A 17,159-nucleotide genomic window follows, 5' to 3' on the forward strand; every position below is an offset into this window, starting at 1 on the left:
AGACTAATGTCCGACCCCTCACGCAAGTTAAATGGAGTATGAGCTTCCATATTTGTGAAGGCTCAACGAACTTCAGTTTTCTAGCACCAGGTTTAAAAGAAGCTACGGCTGATTAGCTCTAGTTACGTTAAAACAAGCCGTTTTAGCAGACGATTTTTCGATTTAATTCATACTCCCTTTAAGCCTTTCACGTTAATCTTAACCAAACCAAGTTGTGAATTTCCACACCCAAAATTATTCAAAATGCGTTTGCAATTTCCAATAAATATACTTTATCATCTCAGAAATAGCGAAGTTCATTAATAGGTCACACGACACGATGTTCGGGGTTTGTTGCAGGAAGCGAGGCTTGGCGGTTTTCGAAGCGACTCGCTGTTTTCGCGTCACTTATTTTGCACGCGAAAGCTTAACATTCGACCAGTTTCTAGGCACGCTCCTCCCAGTCCTCCCCCTGATACGAACTGGCCCCCAGTCCTTCCCCCTCAGCCCGGGCCGCCGCCTCGTGTAGCCCCCTTCCCACCCCTCCGACGAATCGAGCCTTGTACGCTTCATTTGGGCCTCGACCACTAGCGTACCCCCCCAGAAATGTAAGAAAAATCTCTGCACGCGATAAATAACACACACTCCCCGCTGGAGCCTTCCCCAGATTCGCACTCCCCCCCCTTCGACAAAACCACCCCGTTTTTGCCCGGGGACGCGATGTCCCGGGAGTATTATTTTTTTTTGACGCGGGTTCTTTGGATGGGTGCGCGTGCTGAACAGTAGCGAAGATCTCCCTCCCCTCCCCCCTCCTGCCGCGCGTCTTGAACTTGAGCTAAGAGGTGAAGGTTTCGTTCGCACTACTTAATTTACTTTGTAATTTAACCGAATACCGGTAACATTTGACGAAAATCGAACGCATGTTCAAATTATGGATATTGAATATTGGAAATGCAAATGCATTCTTTAGGTCAGTCTTTCCAAACGATTTCATTAGTGGAAACCTTTTTTGTCTGAACACAAAAAATCGAGGGACTTTAGGGACAATAGCATACAGCGCTCCGATAATTCGTTCTTTTTTCCAAAAACATCCTAATTTAATATGCTTCAACTTTTTTTCAAATAAATAAATATAGAGTAGTATCACCTCGTAGCTTTGGCCATGGCCGCCATTTTAGGCGCGTTTTTTTCTCTATAGGAAAAAGCATGGGTGACGTTGCGTGATGTAGCACTGACACTACTCTATAAATAAATGGTGCAATTAGATTAGCAGTTCAAGTTGTCCATTTCGACCATCGTCAATAGGGGCTTAAGTAATATTTCCGAAATCCAGGACCCACCAGTTACTGTTTATATGGTGCTTGTTGAAATGATTACTTCTTGTCGATTTCCTTGAAGATGTTTTATTTAAGCCCCTATTCGCCATTTATTTGTTTAATCAAGAACCCATAAAACTAAGAACTATGAAGATATTAAAAGCTGGCACCATGAAGTTATACTTCTCAAACTCTGTAAATTGGCTGGTGCCCTCTAGTGATATAGTCGTGGACAATGGAGTCTTTAAAATATAATTTATTATTATAATTATTGTTATTAATTAATTATAATAATTAAAAAAGTATCTTCCCATTTTTGAATATTCAATCAGAGCCGGGGAAAAATATTCCAGATGGCGCTGCAGACAGATGTTTAGGGCGTTTCCATTCTGAGAAGTATAACATCATGGTAGCATGGTAAAATGTTATGGCACATAGCTCTTAGTTACTTCTATGCGTTTGTGGTTTAAAACAAAATATTAGTACCTCTGTTAGTACTAAAGAGCTTGCGAAGAACGAAATAAAAGTTTTGATTAACTAAAAACTGAACAATCTACATCATAATTTAATAAAACCTTATAAGAGGAAGATATAAGTTAAGAATAATTATTCAAGTATTTAGCAGCAATATAAAACATTATTGTACGTGATGCAATACTCTCAGTCGACAAAACAACCGACGTGCACCAACCCCAATCCACGTTTCAGATACCAATGACGTTCATTTTCCATTATTACGCCACGTAGTATTAAATGAACTCATGGAGAAAATGCATCATGCAAATAATGACAATAGCTAATTAATGCGCGACCGAAAACTATATCTACGCCATATTTTGGATTCCGTTGAAAACTAGATCGTATTAGCAGGGAACCCATGGAGAAAATACATCATGCAAATAATGACAATAACTATAAGCTGAAAGTACAACCATACGAGCACGGTTACATGACACTGGCCTTCCGGATGACTTCCTACCTAAATTCAAATACGTACGCCTGGGACCCCACTACGCCCAATAGAAAAGCACTAAATACTGCCCCCCAATCAAGTTAACTTTTCTCACACTAGAAGAAAAACACAATTTCCCGCGACGTGCCAAGTACTTAAAAAGTCCATCTATGGCTTTATTGACAGATCCCAAACCCAGCACCTGGCTCACAAGGTGAAATTCTCTGAGTGGCGCCAACGCTTAGACAAGGGCGAGAAAAACCTGTGCAGTCGCATCGGTAAGGTGCTCCCATGCGATTCCTCGAAGAAGCGTGAGAGCCCTGGTACGGCAAGTCACGCATCCACCTAAAAAAAACTAGATCGGATCCAGGAAATACTAGTTCCTGGTTTTCGTTAATAGTGTAAATACCGCAACTAGTGGTACTCCTACCTTTTCATGCTGCCCGGGGCGTTAATTAATTAATTCCCGTTACCCCGCAATCTGCCCCTCTGAATAAACTAACCGCTCCGCTTAATGTTGACGTGCCCTCCTTTTGTCTGTCGTCAGCCCTTTACCTACAAAGGCTAATTTCAGTGGCGTAGACCAGGGGGGTTTCCGGGTCCAGACAGTCAAATTTCCACCCCCTTCTCGACCCCCTCTTAACATTCACATATTTCGACCTCCCACTGGCTCCTTTCACAGTTACCATCACTGGCTGTGCGACCAGGTCACCCACTAGTATTGCCCCCTTTTACCTTCACTAAGACTCTCCTAACAAACGCTAGAATCCTCTCCTCGGTGTATAAACATAAAGAACTGGTGCAAATCAAAACTGCCCACAACTTTATCCTTGCTACCATCACGGAGACTTTCTGGAACTCTGATCACACTAGCTGAGAACACTACATCCCTGGGTTCTCCCTTTTTAGGCAGGACAGTGGCTCCTCCTCCTACGGTTGTGTTGCACTCTACCTCAAGGACTCCTACTTAATGTGGCAACTTGCGTTCCCGGACATCAATCTGTCAAATTATAACACAGGTTCTGAGGACCTAGATATTTTGCTAATATCGGGTACCCAAATGACGGCCCCAAAAACTATCACCATCATTGCGGTTGCATACAGATCAAACAACAAAGACTACTCTAATCATGATCTTTTGCACAATTTTATTTCAGTACTTTGTGGGTATAGCTAAAGTCTCTTAGGAGTAACAAGCGAAAACGACTAGAAGCACAGTAATCACATTCTATTGGACACTCAACTTACTCAAGCTACGGGCCCGGTCGCTAGCCAATATGCTAAGACCTTCCTGGAGTGTACTCAGGAAAACTCCCGGTCTCAAATATTGATTTTCCAATTAGAAATGCTGGCAATTATAGGGACAATATTCTATATTTGGTGCTCTCCTCCGATGAAAATCTTACCCTAAACTCCTGGCAGCCATAGGGACCAGTGATCATGGAATTGTTTTGTTATCCGTGCAGATGAAGCGACCCAACCCAGTTTTATCCCGAAAACTGATTTTTATAAAGGGGACTATGCTTCCATTAATAATTTCGTTTCTACGGTTGCCTGGTCATTGGTTCTCGGGCATGCCAGCCTCTCAGATCCGTGGTCTGCTTTCCACCAGCTCATTCAAGCTGGCCAGGCTCCCCGCCAGCATTAGGCACAAGTAGGCACGTGCCTACGTTGAAAAAGTGTAGGCCTACTTGGGGGCCTCCAAATTTTTAAAAAGGTGCCTATGATTGGGCATCCAAAATCGAAATAAACTTTCAGTTCGTAAGATTTTTACATTTGGGCCTTCTAAAAATGCTTATTTAGAAAGCAGGTTTCTTTGCCAATTTCAAGAGGGTTAGAATGAATGACCGCGATTCCAGATTTTTCCCTTAAAAACTTGGCCTTTGTATCGACTGAAATACTACATTCTAGGCAGAAAGGTGCACCTGACACCTGTTTGCCGTGGTGTCAGTGAGAAGCTACAACACACTGTGTTACACCGATAAGCAACAAACACAGCACCCCACAAAAGGATAACGCAACCCGTCAAAAGTCGCGCATTTCCTTTTTCAAGACTACTAAGCTATTACAAACAGTCTTTTTCAAGACACATTGGATTTTGAGGTGTTGAAGGATAAACCGGAATTTTTTGCCTAGATTCAACTTTAGAGAGATCCTGTTGTAACTCGGCGTTAGATGTGTTTGTACTAAGAATTTTGATAAGTTTTGTGTCATCTGCAAAGAGACTGGGGAAAGAATGGTCGACAGCTGAAGGTAAACTATTGATGTATATTGTAAATAAGAATGGTTAACATTAGGAGCGCACAGCTATGAAATTAGATATAAGAAAGGTATAAATCATTCTAACACCAGGGAATGGTGCAAACAAAGCGATTAGCCAGGAGCAAAGTTTGGTGGCAAGAATTGAACACCAACATTGAGGACAGAATTAGAGCACGTTCAAGTTGTCAGCAAAATGCAACCATGCCAAAGGCTGAATACTTGAAGTGGCCCGAGGAGATCCAACCGTGGACTCGTGTCCATATAGACTTTGCCGGACCGGTAAATGGGAAATATTTATCAATATTAGTGGACTCTACCTCGAAATGGATGGAAATCGGAGTCACTTCAACAACCAGTTCAGCCGTAGTCATCACATTCTTACGACAAAATTTGGAACGTTATGGAATTATGATGACCCTGGTGAGTGATAATGCCACTTGTTTCACAAGTAACGAGTTCCAAATCTTCACGCAGAATAACGGCTTCAAGCATTTGACCATGGCACCGTATCACCCTGCTTCAAATGGTCAGGCTGAAAGGGTGGTGCGTACCGTGAAGACATCATTAAAAAAAATAGATGGTACTTCTAACTCTGCCATTGATGTCATTGACGAAGGTTTAAAAAAATTCTCAAATGGATCTCTAGACGTAAGACTAGCAAGATTTCTCATAAACTATCGCCGCACTCCGCAAATTAGTGGTAAATCTTCAGCGGAAATCATGTTTGGAAGAGAAATCCGCACCAAACTTGACATGGTCCATCCAACGAACTTTAAAGAGGAGAGAGGTAATGAGAATATCAACATCGATAAACCTATAATTGAAATGCTAGAAGTAAATAATAATAGCGATAAAACCAATAGTAAAAATTAGTGATGTTACCTATAAGTTTCATCCTAATCAAAAAGTCTTTGTAAAAAACTATGGTAAGGGAGAAAATTGGATAGAGGGAACTGTAAAAAATCGATCGGAAATATGATGTATGGGATTGATATTGGGAGAGGTTTTATTAGAAAACATCAGAACCAATTGAGACTAAGGAGTGAGAAGTTATTAAAACCAACCGTATCTGAGACATCATCAACTGGAACCAGTAAAATGAATCCAAATCCAGATGCAGGGTACAGATCAGTATTAAAACCACTGATCCAGAGTCATCAACAACCACCGATCCAGAGTCATCAGCAACCACCAATCCTGAGTCCTGACAATGAATCTCCAAGCTGGAGTAGCAAATCATCACCAAGTCGATCACCGAGTCGCAATCCTATCTTATTACCTCGACAAGGCTCGAAACCAGAGCAACAGCCTACCACAAGCATCTCTATTCCTAGTGTAGCCACATCATCAGAAGGAGCCATATCAAGGATACTTATTAGACAAGATTTCGACAAAGAGCCTCAGTCGAGTAGACACAGACCACACGTACGAAGATCCAGTCGAAGACGTAAAACAATTAAAAGACTTAATTTATGAACTGAAATGTTTAATCGCTAATGTAGTTAAAATACACTATAATCAGTCTATTTAAAAAAGAGGTGATGTTATGAACTATAATAGCAAGGGGGCGCCACTGGGTGGGGAAGCAGAGGGAGCTCTAGTTTTATGACCACCTAAACAGTGGTCTACGCCGGGAGTAGTGGCTCACTCCTGTAATCCCAGGCGTCCGGGAGGCAGAGTTTGTGGATGGTCGTGTGAGGACGACTACCAATTCCCCAACGGGTGGTCGGAATACTTCCGCCACGGGTGTCCCCACCCCTGTCCCCACGTATTCCCCCGTTGGCGTGGCCGTTACACATATCTCGCCCTGATTAATCAGATGGTGTTTCGCCGGGCTCGCGGTCTTCTCAGACTCAATCAGCCCTTTCTTCCTTGAATAAATAAAAAAAAAAACAGTGGTCTACCGGCTGCCGACATGTTCGGTACTCTTACTTAAAACTTCATACGTAAAAATCATCATCATCATGGAAATAAATCTTAGAGCTTCAATAGAGAGTGTTTAATTAACAAGAACAACAACATTTTTATAATAATTCATAAAAATAAATTATTATTAATAATAATAATATTTATAATAATTCATAAAAATAAATTATTATTATTAATAATAATAATATTTATAATAATTCATAAAAATAAATTATTATTATTAATAATAATATTTATAATAATTCATAAACAAAACTGCAGAGTAATCATTTTATTAAAAAAACCACACAAAAATGAAGTAGGCCTAGAATAAGCTAGATTATCATTTTTTTGGGTTTTTAACCTTTTTATAATTTTTTTGAAATGTTGCCGTGGAACCCCTGCAGCGAACTCGCCCTTTGTTCCTGTATTCTCACCCCGCGTACCAGGTGTAATGTGTGGATAAATATGTAATTTTATAACATGTATTGATTGATTATTAAAAGATGGGTAGAAATGTCGACCCTCGCAGCAATATTTGAATTTATATGAAAACGAATTTCCTGTCTTGCTTAGTTTCGTGTTTTCGGTTTAAAATCGTGTAATGAAAAAACAGTTTCTTATTGGTCTTTCACATAAATTCAAATTTTGCTGGGAGGGTCGCCATTTTTACCCACCTTTTAATAAAGGCCTATTCTGTTTAACATTCAATGTATACGCCTCTGCGGCCTCTCATTTTCTAGATAAATCTGTAGAAAAGCTACATTGATGACTAATAAAATAAAAATTAATGTTAATTATTTATAATCAATGATTATAAAGAATTTTTAGATAATTTCGTCGATTAATTTAACCGTAATGACTTTGAAATAGTTACTGACAATTATGTTGCACACAGGAGTCACGAGTGACAGGTAAGTCCTATTTTGCAGAAAGAATATTTTGCATACTTTTGCAACACTAGTGCGAACCGGCAATTTTCAAGAAAAGCGCCCCCCTCCTATAAATTTGTTTTGCTCATGCTAAAATATAGTATTTTTTGCAGATAATCTATTGCCGTTAAGATTATTTTTCGGAAATGAATACTTAAGGAGATATAGTTATTTAAAAAAATTCTAAAGACTATACATTGGCGCCTGACGGCGCAGCGCACTCACTTCACTCGAGCGCTGGGGGCACGCGACGTCTCCCCAACCCCATACTAAAAAAATTAATGGGCCATCTATAACGCGACCTAGAGGACAGCACCAAGCCTGACGCATCAAGTATCGTCTACCCGATATTAATCCAACTAACTTAATAATATAAATAACCTAACCTAACCTAAACTATTTTCCCCGCCAAAATCCCCAAAAGGAAAGCAACTCGTACCCCCGGCGGGATTCGAACTGGCAATCTTCGGTTTAGGAGACCGACGCCTTATCCATTGGGCCACGGGGGCTTCCTGCAGTTGTTTTGTTATTTATTTTTATTTGAATATTAACCAAATGCCTACCCAGAATCCCGCAGATTCTATTCAAAAGGAAAGCAACTCGTACCCCCGGCGGGACTCGAACTCGCAATCTTCGGTTTAGGAGACCGACGCCTTATCCATTGGGCCACGGGGGCTTTCTCCAAATGTTTTGTTATTTATTTTTATTTGAATATTAACCAAATGCCTACCCAGAATCCCGCAGATTCTATTAAAAAAGAAAGCAACTCCTACCCCGGCGGGACTCGAACTCGCAATCTTCGGTTTAGGAGACCGACGCCTTATCCATTTGGGCCGCGGGGGCGTTCCCACGTGTTGTTTAATTATTTATTTTTATTTGAATATCAACCAAATGCCTACCCAGAATCCCGCAGTCTCTATTCAAAAAGAAAGCAACTCGTACCCCCGGCGGGACTCAAACTCGCAATCTTCGGTTTAGGAGACCGACGCCTTATCCATTGGGCCACGGGGGCTTTCTCCAGTTGTTTTGTTATTTATTTTTATTTGAATATTAACCAAATGCCTACCCAGAATCCCGCAGATTCTATTCAAAAAGAAAGCAACTCCTACCCCCGGCGGGACTCGAACTCGCAATCTTCGGTTTAGGAGACCGACGCCTTATCAATTGGGCCACGGGGGCTTTCTCCAGATGTTTTGTTATTTTTTTTTATTTGAATATTTACCAAATGCCTACCCAGAACCCCGCAGATTCTATTCGAAACGAAAGCAACTCCTACCCTCAGCGGGACTCGAACTCGCAATCTTCGGTTTAGGAGACCGACGCCTTACCCATTGGACCACGGGGGCTTTCTCCAAACGTGTTGTTATTTATTTTTATTTGAATATTAACCAAATGCCTACCCAGAATCCCGCAGATTCTATTAAAAAGGAAAGCAACTCCTACCCCCGGCAGGACGCGAACTCGCAATCTTCGGTTTAGGAGACCGACGCCTTATCCATTGGGCCACGGGGGCTTCCTGCAGTTGTTTTGTTATTTATTTTTATTTGAATATTAACCAAATGCCTACCCAGAATCCCGCTGATTCTATTCAAAAGGAAAGCAACTCCTACCCTCAGCGGGACTCGAACTCGCAATCTTCGGTTTAGGAGACCGACGCCTTACCCATTGGACCACGGGGGCTTTCTCCAAACGTGTTGTTATTTATTTTTATTTGAATATTAACCAAATGCCTACCCAGAATCCCGCAGATTCTATTAAAAAAGAAAGCAACTCCTACCCCCTGCGGGACTCGAACTCGCAATCTTCGGTTTAGGAGACCGACGCCTTATCCACTGGCCCACGGGGGCGTTCCCACGTGTTGTTTAATTATTTCTTTTTATTTGAATATCAACCGAATGCCTACCCAGAATCCCGCAGATACTATTCAAAAAGAAAGCAACTCGTACCCCCGGCGGGACTCGAACTCGCAATCTTCGGTTTAGGAGACCGACGCCTTATCCATTGGGCCGTGGGGGCGCTCCCACGTGTTGTTTAATTATTTATTTTTATTTGAATATCAACCAAATGCCTACCCAGAATCCCGCAGTCTCTATTCAAAAAGAAAGCAACTCGTACCCCCGGCGGGACTCAAACTCGCAATCTTCGGTTTAGGAGACCGACGCCTTACCCATTGGACCACGGGGGCTTTCTCCAAACGTGTTGTTATTTATTTTTATTTGAATATTAACCAAATGCCTACCCAGAATCCCGCAGATTCTATTAAAAAGGAAAGCAACTCCTACCCCCGGCAGGACGCGAACTCGCAATCTTCGGTTTAGGAGACCGACGCCTTATCCATTGGGCCACGGGGGCTTCCTGCAGTTGTTTTGTTATTTATTTTTATTTGAATATTAACCAAATGCCTACCCAGAATCCCGCTGATTCTATTCAAAAGGAAAGCAACTCGTACCCCCGGCGAGACTCGAACTCGCAATCTTCGGTTTAGGAGACCGACGCCTTATCCATTGGGCCACGGCGGCTTCCATGTGGTGATTAATTATGGATTTTTATTTGAATATTAACCAAATGCCTACCCAGAATCCCGCAGATTCTATTCAAAAGGAAAGCAAATCGTACCCCCAGCGGGATTCGAACTCGTAATCTTCGGTTTAGGAGACCGACGCCTTATCCATTGGGCCACGGGGGCTTGCTCCAAATGTTTTGTTATTTATTTTTATTTGAATATTAACCGAATGCCTACCCAGAACCCCGCAGATTCTATTCGAAAAGAAAGCAACTCCTACCCTCAGCGGGACTCGAACTCGCAATCTTCGGTTTAGGAGACCGACGCCTTACCCATTGGACCACGGGGGCTTTCTCCAAACGTGTTGTTATTTATTTTTATTTGAATATTAACCAAATGCCTACCCAGAATCCCGCAGATACTATTCAAAAAGAAAGCAACTCGTACCCCCGGCGGGACTCGAACTCGCAATCTTCGGTTTAGGAGACCGACGCCTTATCCATTGGGCCGTGGGGGCGCTCCCACGTGTTGTTTAATTATTTATTTTTATTTGAATATCAACCAAATGCCTACCCAGAATCCCGCAGTCTCTATTCAAAAAGAAAGCAACTCGTACCCCCGGCGGGACTCAAACTCGCAATCTTCGGTTTAGGAGACCGACGCCTTACCCATTGGACCACGGGGGCTTTCTCCAAACGTGTTGTTATTTATTTTTATTTGAATATTAACCAAATGCCTACCCAGAATCCCGCAGATTCTATTAAAAAGGAAAGCAACTCCTACCCCCGGCAGGACGCGAACTCGCAATCTTCGGTTTAGGAGACCGACGCCTTATCCATTGGGCCACGGGGGCTTCCTGCAGTTGTTTTGTTATTTATTTTTATTTGAATATTAACCAAATGCCTACCCAGAATCCCGCTGATTCTATTCAAAAGGAAAGCAACTCGTACCCCCGGCGAGACTCGAACTCGCAATCTTCGGTTTAGGAGACCGACGCCTTATCCATTGGGCCACGGCGGCTTCCATGTGGTGATTAATTATGGATTTTTATTTGAATATTAACCAAATGCCTACCCAGAATCCCGCAGATTCTATTCAAAAGGAAAGCAAATCGTACCCCCAGCGGGATTCGAACTCGTAATCTTCGGTTTAGGAGACCGACGCCTTATCCATTGGGCCACGGGGGCTTGCTCCAAATGTTTTGTTATTTATTTTTATTTGAATATTAACCGAATGCCTACCCAGAACCCCGCAGATTCTATTCGAAAAGAAAGCAACTCCTACCCTCAGCGGGACTCGAACTCGCAATCTTCGGTTTAGGAGACCGACGCCTTACCCATTGGACCACGGGGGCTTTCTCCAAACGTGTTGTTATTTATTTTTATTTGAATATTAACCAAATGCCTACCCAGAATCCCGCAGATTCTATTAAAAAAGAAAGCAACTCCTACCCCCTGCGGGACTCGAACTCGCAATCTTCGGTTTAGGAGACCGACGCCTTATCCACTGGCCCACGGGGGCGTTTCCACGTGTTGTTTAATTATTTATTTTTATTTGAATATTAACCAAATGCCTACCCAGAATCCCGCAGATTTTATTAAAAAAGAAAGCAACTCCTACCCCCGGCGGGACTCGAACTCGCAATCTTCGGTTTAGGAGACCGACGCCTTATCCATTGGGCCACGGGGGCTTTCTCCAACCGTTTTGTTATTTATTTTTATTTGAATATAAACCGAATGCCTACCCAGAATCCCGCAGATTCTATTCAAAAAGAAAGCAACTCCTACCCCCGGCGGGACTCGAAGTCGCAATCTTCGGTTTAGGAGACCGACGCCTTATCCATTGGGCCAAGGGTGCTTTCTCCAGTTGGTTTGTTATTTATTTTTATTTGAATATTTACCAAATGCCTACAAAGAAACCCGCAGATTCTATTCAAAAGGAAAGCAACTTGAACCCCCGGCGGGACTCGAACTCGCAATCTTCGGTTTAGGAGACCGACGCCTTATCCATTGGGCCACGGGGGCTTTCTACAATAGTTTTGTTATTTATTTTTATTGGAATATTAACCAAATGCCTACCCAGAATCCCGCAGATTCTATTAAAAAAGAAAGCAACTCCTACCCCCTGCGGGACTCGAACTCGTAATCTTCGGTTTAGGAGACCGACGCCTTATCCATTGGGCCACGGGGGCTTTCTACAATAGTTTTGTTATTTATTTTTATTGGAATATTAACCAAATGCCTACCCAGAATCCCGCAGATTCTATTCAAAAAGAAAGCATCTCCTACCCCCGGCAGGACTCGAACTCGCAATCTTCGGTTTAGGAGACCGACGCCTTATCCATTGGGCCACGGGGGCTTTCTCCAACCGTTTTGTTATTTATTTTTATTTGAATATAAACCGAATGCCTACCCAGAATCCCGCAGATTCTATTCAAAAAGAAAGCAACTCCTACCCCCGGCGGGACTCGAAGTCGCAATCTTCGGTTTAGGAGACCGACGCCTTATCCATTGGGCCACGGGGGCTTTCTACAATAGTTTTGTTATTTATTTTTATTGGAATATTAACCAAATGCCTACCCAGAATCCCGCAGATTCTATTAAAAAAGAAAGCAACTCCTACCCCGGCGGGACTCGAACTCGCAATCTTCGGTTTAGGAGACCGACGCCTTATCCATTTGGGCCGCGGGGGCGTTCCCACGTGTTGTTTAATTATTTATTTTTATTTGAATATCAACCAAATGCCTACCCAGAATCCCGCAGTCTCTATTCAAAAAGAAAGCAACTCGTACCCCCGGCGGGACTCGAACTCGCAATCTTCGGTTTAGGAGACCGACGCCTTATCCATTGGGCCACGGGGGCGTTTCCATGTGTTGTTTAATTATTTATTTTTATTTGAATATTAACCAAATGCCTACCCAGAATTCCGCAGATTCTATTCAAATAGAAAGCAACTCCTACCCCCGGCGGGACTCGAAGTCGCAATCTTCGGTTTAGGAGACCGACGCCTTATCCATTGGGCCACGGGGGCTTTCCCCAAACGTTTTGTTATTTATTTTTATTTGAATATTAACCAAATGCCTACCCAGAATCCCGCAGATTTTATTAAAAAATAAAGCAACTCCTACCCCCGGCGGGACTCGAACTCGCAATCTTCGGTTTAGGAGACCGACGCCTTATCCATTGGGCCACGGGGGCTTTCTCGAAACAATTTGTTATTTATTTTTATTTGAATATTAACCGAATGCCTACCTAGAATCCCGCAGATTCTATTCAAAAAGAAATCAACTCCTACCCCCGGCGGGACTCGAACTCGCAATCTTCGGTTTAGGAGACCGACGCCTTATCCATTGGGCCACGGGGGCTTTCCCCACACGTTTTGTTATTTATTTTTATTTGAATATTAACCGAATGCCTACCTAGAATCCCGCAGATTCTATTCAAAAAGAAATCAACTCCTACCCCCGGCGGGACTCGAAGTCGCAATCTTCGGTTTAGGAGACCGACGCCTTATCCATTGGGCCACAGGGGGTTTCCTGCAGTTGTTTTGTTATTTATTTTTATTTGAATATTAATCAAATGCCTACCCAGAATCCCGCAGATTCTATTCCATAGGAAAACAACTCGTACCCCCGTCGGGACTCGAACTCGCAATCTTCGGTTTAGGAGACCGACGCCTTATCCATTGGGCCACGGGGGCTCTCTCCAAATGTTTTGTTATTTATTTTTATTTGAATATTAACCAAATGCCTACCTAGAATCCCGCAGATTCTATTCAACAGGAAAACAACTCGTACCCCCGGCGGGACTCGAACTCGCAATCTTCGGTTTAGGAGACCGACGTCTTATCCATTGGGCCACGGGGGCTTTCTCCAAATGTTTTGTTCTTTATTTTTATTTGAATATTAACCAAATGCCTACCTAGAATCCCGCAGATTCTATTCAACAGGAAAACAACTCGTACCCCCGGCGGGACTCGAACTCGCAATCTTCGGTTTAGGAGACCGACGCCTTATCCATTGGGCCACGGGGGCTTTCTCCAAATGTTTTGTTATTTATTTTTATTTGAATATTAACCAAATGCCTACCCAGAATCCCCCAGATTCTATTAAAAAAGAAAGCAACTCCTACCCCCGGCGGGACTCGAACTCGCAATCTTCGGTTTAGGAGACCGACGCCTTATCCATTGGGCCACAGGGGGTTTCCTGCAGTTGTTTTGTTATTTATTTTTATTTGAATATTAATCAAATGCCTACCCAGAATCCCGCAGATTCTATTCCATAGGAAAGCAACTCGTACACCTGGCGGGACTCGAACTCGCAATCTTCGGTTTAGGAGACCGACGCCTTATCCATTGGGCCACGGGGGCTTTCTCCAAATGTTTTGTTATTTATTTTTATTTGAATATTAACCAAATGCCTACCCAGAATCCCCCAGATTCTGTTAAAAAAGAAAGCAACTCCTACCCCCGGCGGGACTCGAACTCGTAATCTTCGGTTTAGGAGACCGACGCCTAATCCATTGGGCCACGGGGGCGTTTCCACGTTTTGTTTAATTATTTATTTTTATTTGAATATTAACCAAATGCCTACCCAGAATCCCGCAGATTCTATTAAAAAAGAAAGCAACTCCTACCCCCGGCGGGACTCGAAGTCGCAATCTTCGGTTTAGGAGACCGACGCCTTATCCATTGGGCCACGGGGGCTTTCCCCAAACGTTTTGTTATTTATTTTTATTTGAATATTAACCGAATGCCTACCTAGAATCCCGCAGATTCTATTCAAAAAGAAATCAACTCCTACCCCCGGCGGGACTCGAACTCGCAATCTTCGGTTTAGGAGACCGACGCCTTATCCATTGGGCCACGGGGGCTCTTTCCAAATGTTTTGTTATTTATTTTTATTTGAATATTAACCAAATGACTACCTAGAATCCCGCAGATTCTATTCAACAGGAAAACAACTCGTACCCCCGGCGGGACTCGAACTCGCAATCTTCGGTTTAGGAGACCGACGCCTTATCCATTGGGCCACGGGGGCTTTCTCCAAATGTTTTGTTATTTATTTTTATTTGAATATTAACCAAATGCCTACCTAGAATCCCGCAGATTCTATTCAACAGGAAAACAACTCGTACCCCCGGCGGGACTCGAACTCGCAATCTTCGGTTTAGGAGACCGACGCCTTATCCATTGGGCCACGGGGGCTTTCTCCAAATGTTTTGTTATTTATTTTTATTTGAATATTAACCAAATGCCTACCCAGAATCCCCCAGATTCTATTAAAAAAGAAAGCAACTCCTACCCCCGGCGGGACTCGAACTCGCAATCTTCGGTTTAGGAGACCGACGCCTTATCCATTGGGCCACAGGGGGTTTCCTGCAGTTGTTTTGTTATTTATTTTTATTTGAATATTAATCAAATGCCTACCCAGAATCCCGCAGATTCTATTCCATAGGAAAGCAACTCGTACCCCTGGCGGGACTCGAACTCGCAATCTTCGGTTTAGGAGACCGACGCCTTATCCATTGGGCCACGGGGGCTTTCCCCAAACGTTTTGTTATTTATTTTTATTTGAATATTAACCAAATGCCTACCCAGAATCCCGCAGATTCTATTAAAAAAGAAAGCAACTCCTACCCCCGGCGGGACTCGAACTCGCAATCTTCGGTTTAGGAGACCGACGCCTTATCCATTGGGCCACGGGGGCTTTCCCCAAACGTTTTGTTATTTATTTTTATTTGAATATTAACCGAATGCCTACCTAGAATCCCGCAGATTCTATTCAAAAAGAAATCAACTCCTACCCCCGGCGGGACTCGAACTCGCAATCTTCGGTTTAGGAGACCGACGCCTTATCCATTGGGCCACGGGGGCTCTCTCCAAATGTTTTGTTATTTATTTTTATTTGAATATTAACCAAATGACTACCTAGAATCCCGCAGATTCTATTCAACAGGAAAACAACTCGTACCCCCGGCGGGACTCGAACTCGCAATCTTCGGTTTAGGAGACCGACGCCTTATCCATTGGGCCACGGGGGCTTTCTCCAAATGTTTTGTTATTTATTTTTATTTGAATATTAACCAAATGCCTACCTAGAATCCCGCAGATTCTATTCAACAGGAAAACAACTCGTACCCCCGGCGGGACTCGAACTCGCAATCTTCGGTTTAGGAGACCGACGCCTTATCCATTGGGCCACGGGGGCGTTTCCACGTGATGTTAAATTATTTATTTTTATTTGAATATTAACCAAATGCCTACCCAGAATCCCGCAGATTCTATTAAAAAGAAAGCAACTCCTACCCCCGGCGGGACTCGAACTCGCAATCTTCGGTTTAGGAGACCGACGCCTTATCCATTGGGCCACAGGGGGTTTCCTGCAGTTGTTTTGTTATTTATTTTTATTTGAATATTAATCAAATGCCTACCCAGAATCCCGCAGATTCTATTCCATAGGAAAGCAACTCGTACCCCTAGCGGGACTCGAACTCGCAATCTTCGGTTTAGGAGACCGACGCCTTATCCATTGGGCCACGGGGGCGTTTCCACGTTTTGTTTAATTATTTATTTTTATTTGAATATTAACCAAATGCCTACCCAGAATCCCGCAGATTCTATTAAAAAAGAAAGCAACTCCTACCCCCGGCGGGACTCGAAGTCGCAATCTTCGGTTTAGGAGACCGACGCCTTATCCATTGGGCCACGGCGGCTTCCATGTGGTGTTTAATTATGGATTTTTATTTGAATATTAACCAAATGCCTACCCAGAATCCCGCAGATTCTATTCCATAGGAAAGCAACTCGTACCCCCGGCGGGACTCGAACTCGCAATCTTCGGTTTAGGAGACCGACGCCTTATCCATTGGGCCACAGGGGGTTTCCTGCAGTTGTTTTGTTATTTATTTTTATTTGAATATTAATCAAATGCCTACCCAGAATCCCGCAGATTCTATTCCATAGGAAAGCAACTCGTACCCCTGGCGGGACTCGAACTCGCAATCTTCGGTTTAGGAGACCGACGCCTTATCCATTGGGCCACGGCGGCTTCCACGTGGTGATTAATTATGGATTTTTATTTGAATATTAACCAAATGCCTACCCAGAATCCCGCAGATTCTATTAAAAAAGAAAGCAACTCCTACCCCCGGCGGGACTCGAACTCGCAATCTACGGTTTAGGAGACCGACGCCTTATCCATTGGGCCACGGGGGCTTTCCCCAAACGTTTTGTTATTTATTTTTATTTGAATATTAACCAAATGCCTACCTAGAATCCCGCAGATTCTATTCAACAGGAAAACAACT

At 43.1% G+C, this 17,159-nt stretch overlaps 37 non-coding genes across 37 annotated transcripts; all 37 read right to left on the reverse strand.

The window, feature by feature from the left end:
- Positions 1–7,785: 7,785 nt before the first annotated feature.
- TRNAR-CCU (transfer RNA arginine (anticodon CCU)) lies at positions 7,786–7,858 on the reverse strand. Its single transcript has one exon. It is a non-coding gene; the product is annotated as a tRNA-Arg (tRNA).
- A 94-nt stretch (positions 7,859–7,952) lies between these two features.
- On the reverse strand, positions 7,953–8,025 carry TRNAR-CCU (transfer RNA arginine (anticodon CCU)). Its single transcript has one exon. It is a non-coding gene; the product is annotated as a tRNA-Arg (tRNA).
- A 263-nt stretch (positions 8,026–8,288) lies between these two features.
- TRNAR-CCU (transfer RNA arginine (anticodon CCU)) lies at positions 8,289–8,361 on the reverse strand. The gene has a single exon. It is a non-coding gene; the product is annotated as a tRNA-Arg (tRNA).
- A 94-nt stretch (positions 8,362–8,455) lies between these two features.
- TRNAR-CCU (transfer RNA arginine (anticodon CCU)) lies at positions 8,456–8,528 on the reverse strand. The gene has a single exon. It is a non-coding gene; the product is annotated as a tRNA-Arg (tRNA).
- A 933-nt stretch (positions 8,529–9,461) lies between these two features.
- TRNAR-CCU (transfer RNA arginine (anticodon CCU)) lies at positions 9,462–9,534 on the reverse strand. Its single transcript has one exon. It is a non-coding gene; the product is annotated as a tRNA-Arg (tRNA).
- Positions 9,535–9,795: 261 nt separating this feature from the next.
- TRNAR-CCU (transfer RNA arginine (anticodon CCU)) lies at positions 9,796–9,868 on the reverse strand. The gene has a single exon. It is a non-coding gene; the product is annotated as a tRNA-Arg (tRNA).
- A 94-nt stretch (positions 9,869–9,962) lies between these two features.
- TRNAR-CCU (transfer RNA arginine (anticodon CCU)) lies at positions 9,963–10,035 on the reverse strand. The gene has a single exon. It is a non-coding gene; the product is annotated as a tRNA-Arg (tRNA).
- Positions 10,036–10,465: 430 nt separating this feature from the next.
- Positions 10,466–10,538, reverse strand: TRNAR-CCU (transfer RNA arginine (anticodon CCU)). The gene has a single exon. It is a non-coding gene; the product is annotated as a tRNA-Arg (tRNA).
- Positions 10,539–10,799: 261 nt separating this feature from the next.
- Positions 10,800–10,872, reverse strand: TRNAR-CCU (transfer RNA arginine (anticodon CCU)). Its single transcript has one exon. It is a non-coding gene; the product is annotated as a tRNA-Arg (tRNA).
- Positions 10,873–10,966: 94 nt separating this feature from the next.
- On the reverse strand, positions 10,967–11,039 carry TRNAR-CCU (transfer RNA arginine (anticodon CCU)). Its single transcript has one exon. It is a non-coding gene; the product is annotated as a tRNA-Arg (tRNA).
- A 430-nt stretch (positions 11,040–11,469) lies between these two features.
- Positions 11,470–11,542, reverse strand: TRNAR-CCU (transfer RNA arginine (anticodon CCU)). The gene has a single exon. It is a non-coding gene; the product is annotated as a tRNA-Arg (tRNA).
- Positions 11,543–11,803: 261 nt separating this feature from the next.
- TRNAR-CCU (transfer RNA arginine (anticodon CCU)) lies at positions 11,804–11,876 on the reverse strand. Its single transcript has one exon. It is a non-coding gene; the product is annotated as a tRNA-Arg (tRNA).
- A 261-nt stretch (positions 11,877–12,137) lies between these two features.
- Positions 12,138–12,210, reverse strand: TRNAR-CCU (transfer RNA arginine (anticodon CCU)). The gene has a single exon. It is a non-coding gene; the product is annotated as a tRNA-Arg (tRNA).
- Positions 12,211–12,304: 94 nt separating this feature from the next.
- TRNAR-CCU (transfer RNA arginine (anticodon CCU)) lies at positions 12,305–12,377 on the reverse strand. Its single transcript has one exon. It is a non-coding gene; the product is annotated as a tRNA-Arg (tRNA).
- Positions 12,378–12,640: 263 nt separating this feature from the next.
- TRNAR-CCU (transfer RNA arginine (anticodon CCU)) lies at positions 12,641–12,713 on the reverse strand. The gene has a single exon. It is a non-coding gene; the product is annotated as a tRNA-Arg (tRNA).
- A 96-nt stretch (positions 12,714–12,809) lies between these two features.
- TRNAR-CCU (transfer RNA arginine (anticodon CCU)) lies at positions 12,810–12,882 on the reverse strand. Its single transcript has one exon. It is a non-coding gene; the product is annotated as a tRNA-Arg (tRNA).
- A 94-nt stretch (positions 12,883–12,976) lies between these two features.
- On the reverse strand, positions 12,977–13,049 carry TRNAR-CCU (transfer RNA arginine (anticodon CCU)). Its single transcript has one exon. It is a non-coding gene; the product is annotated as a tRNA-Arg (tRNA).
- Positions 13,050–13,143: 94 nt separating this feature from the next.
- TRNAR-CCU (transfer RNA arginine (anticodon CCU)) lies at positions 13,144–13,216 on the reverse strand. Its single transcript has one exon. It is a non-coding gene; the product is annotated as a tRNA-Arg (tRNA).
- Positions 13,217–13,478: 262 nt separating this feature from the next.
- On the reverse strand, positions 13,479–13,551 carry TRNAR-CCU (transfer RNA arginine (anticodon CCU)). The gene has a single exon. It is a non-coding gene; the product is annotated as a tRNA-Arg (tRNA).
- A 94-nt stretch (positions 13,552–13,645) lies between these two features.
- TRNAR-CCU (transfer RNA arginine (anticodon CCU)) lies at positions 13,646–13,718 on the reverse strand. The gene has a single exon. It is a non-coding gene; the product is annotated as a tRNA-Arg (tRNA).
- Positions 13,719–13,812: 94 nt separating this feature from the next.
- Positions 13,813–13,885, reverse strand: TRNAR-CCU (transfer RNA arginine (anticodon CCU)). Its single transcript has one exon. It is a non-coding gene; the product is annotated as a tRNA-Arg (tRNA).
- Positions 13,886–13,979: 94 nt separating this feature from the next.
- On the reverse strand, positions 13,980–14,053 carry TRNAR-CCU (transfer RNA arginine (anticodon CCU)). The gene has a single exon. It is a non-coding gene; the product is annotated as a tRNA-Arg (tRNA).
- A 261-nt stretch (positions 14,054–14,314) lies between these two features.
- On the reverse strand, positions 14,315–14,387 carry TRNAR-CCU (transfer RNA arginine (anticodon CCU)). Its single transcript has one exon. It is a non-coding gene; the product is annotated as a tRNA-Arg (tRNA).
- A 96-nt stretch (positions 14,388–14,483) lies between these two features.
- On the reverse strand, positions 14,484–14,556 carry TRNAR-CCU (transfer RNA arginine (anticodon CCU)). The gene has a single exon. It is a non-coding gene; the product is annotated as a tRNA-Arg (tRNA).
- Positions 14,557–14,650: 94 nt separating this feature from the next.
- TRNAR-CCU (transfer RNA arginine (anticodon CCU)) lies at positions 14,651–14,723 on the reverse strand. The gene has a single exon. It is a non-coding gene; the product is annotated as a tRNA-Arg (tRNA).
- Positions 14,724–14,817: 94 nt separating this feature from the next.
- On the reverse strand, positions 14,818–14,890 carry TRNAR-CCU (transfer RNA arginine (anticodon CCU)). The gene has a single exon. It is a non-coding gene; the product is annotated as a tRNA-Arg (tRNA).
- Positions 14,891–14,984: 94 nt separating this feature from the next.
- On the reverse strand, positions 14,985–15,057 carry TRNAR-CCU (transfer RNA arginine (anticodon CCU)). The gene has a single exon. It is a non-coding gene; the product is annotated as a tRNA-Arg (tRNA).
- A 94-nt stretch (positions 15,058–15,151) lies between these two features.
- Positions 15,152–15,225, reverse strand: TRNAR-CCU (transfer RNA arginine (anticodon CCU)). The gene has a single exon. It is a non-coding gene; the product is annotated as a tRNA-Arg (tRNA).
- Positions 15,226–15,319: 94 nt separating this feature from the next.
- On the reverse strand, positions 15,320–15,392 carry TRNAR-CCU (transfer RNA arginine (anticodon CCU)). The gene has a single exon. It is a non-coding gene; the product is annotated as a tRNA-Arg (tRNA).
- A 94-nt stretch (positions 15,393–15,486) lies between these two features.
- TRNAR-CCU (transfer RNA arginine (anticodon CCU)) lies at positions 15,487–15,559 on the reverse strand. Its single transcript has one exon. It is a non-coding gene; the product is annotated as a tRNA-Arg (tRNA).
- Positions 15,560–15,653: 94 nt separating this feature from the next.
- Positions 15,654–15,726, reverse strand: TRNAR-CCU (transfer RNA arginine (anticodon CCU)). Its single transcript has one exon. It is a non-coding gene; the product is annotated as a tRNA-Arg (tRNA).
- A 94-nt stretch (positions 15,727–15,820) lies between these two features.
- TRNAR-CCU (transfer RNA arginine (anticodon CCU)) lies at positions 15,821–15,893 on the reverse strand. The gene has a single exon. It is a non-coding gene; the product is annotated as a tRNA-Arg (tRNA).
- Positions 15,894–15,987: 94 nt separating this feature from the next.
- Positions 15,988–16,060, reverse strand: TRNAR-CCU (transfer RNA arginine (anticodon CCU)). Its single transcript has one exon. It is a non-coding gene; the product is annotated as a tRNA-Arg (tRNA).
- A 95-nt stretch (positions 16,061–16,155) lies between these two features.
- TRNAR-CCU (transfer RNA arginine (anticodon CCU)) lies at positions 16,156–16,229 on the reverse strand. Its single transcript has one exon. It is a non-coding gene; the product is annotated as a tRNA-Arg (tRNA).
- A 94-nt stretch (positions 16,230–16,323) lies between these two features.
- On the reverse strand, positions 16,324–16,396 carry TRNAR-CCU (transfer RNA arginine (anticodon CCU)). The gene has a single exon. It is a non-coding gene; the product is annotated as a tRNA-Arg (tRNA).
- Positions 16,397–16,659: 263 nt separating this feature from the next.
- TRNAR-CCU (transfer RNA arginine (anticodon CCU)) lies at positions 16,660–16,733 on the reverse strand. The gene has a single exon. It is a non-coding gene; the product is annotated as a tRNA-Arg (tRNA).
- Positions 16,734–16,994: 261 nt separating this feature from the next.
- TRNAR-CCU (transfer RNA arginine (anticodon CCU)) lies at positions 16,995–17,067 on the reverse strand. The gene has a single exon. It is a non-coding gene; the product is annotated as a tRNA-Arg (tRNA).
- Positions 17,068–17,159: the final 92 nt, after the last annotated feature.

This window comes from Leiobunum rupestre, chromosome 2, assembly GCF_980474605.1.
Source record: "Leiobunum rupestre chromosome 2, qqLeiRupe1.1.hap1, whole genome shotgun sequence".
Classification (NCBI taxonomy): Eukaryota; Metazoa; Arthropoda; class Arachnida; order Opiliones; family Sclerosomatidae; genus Leiobunum; species Leiobunum rupestre.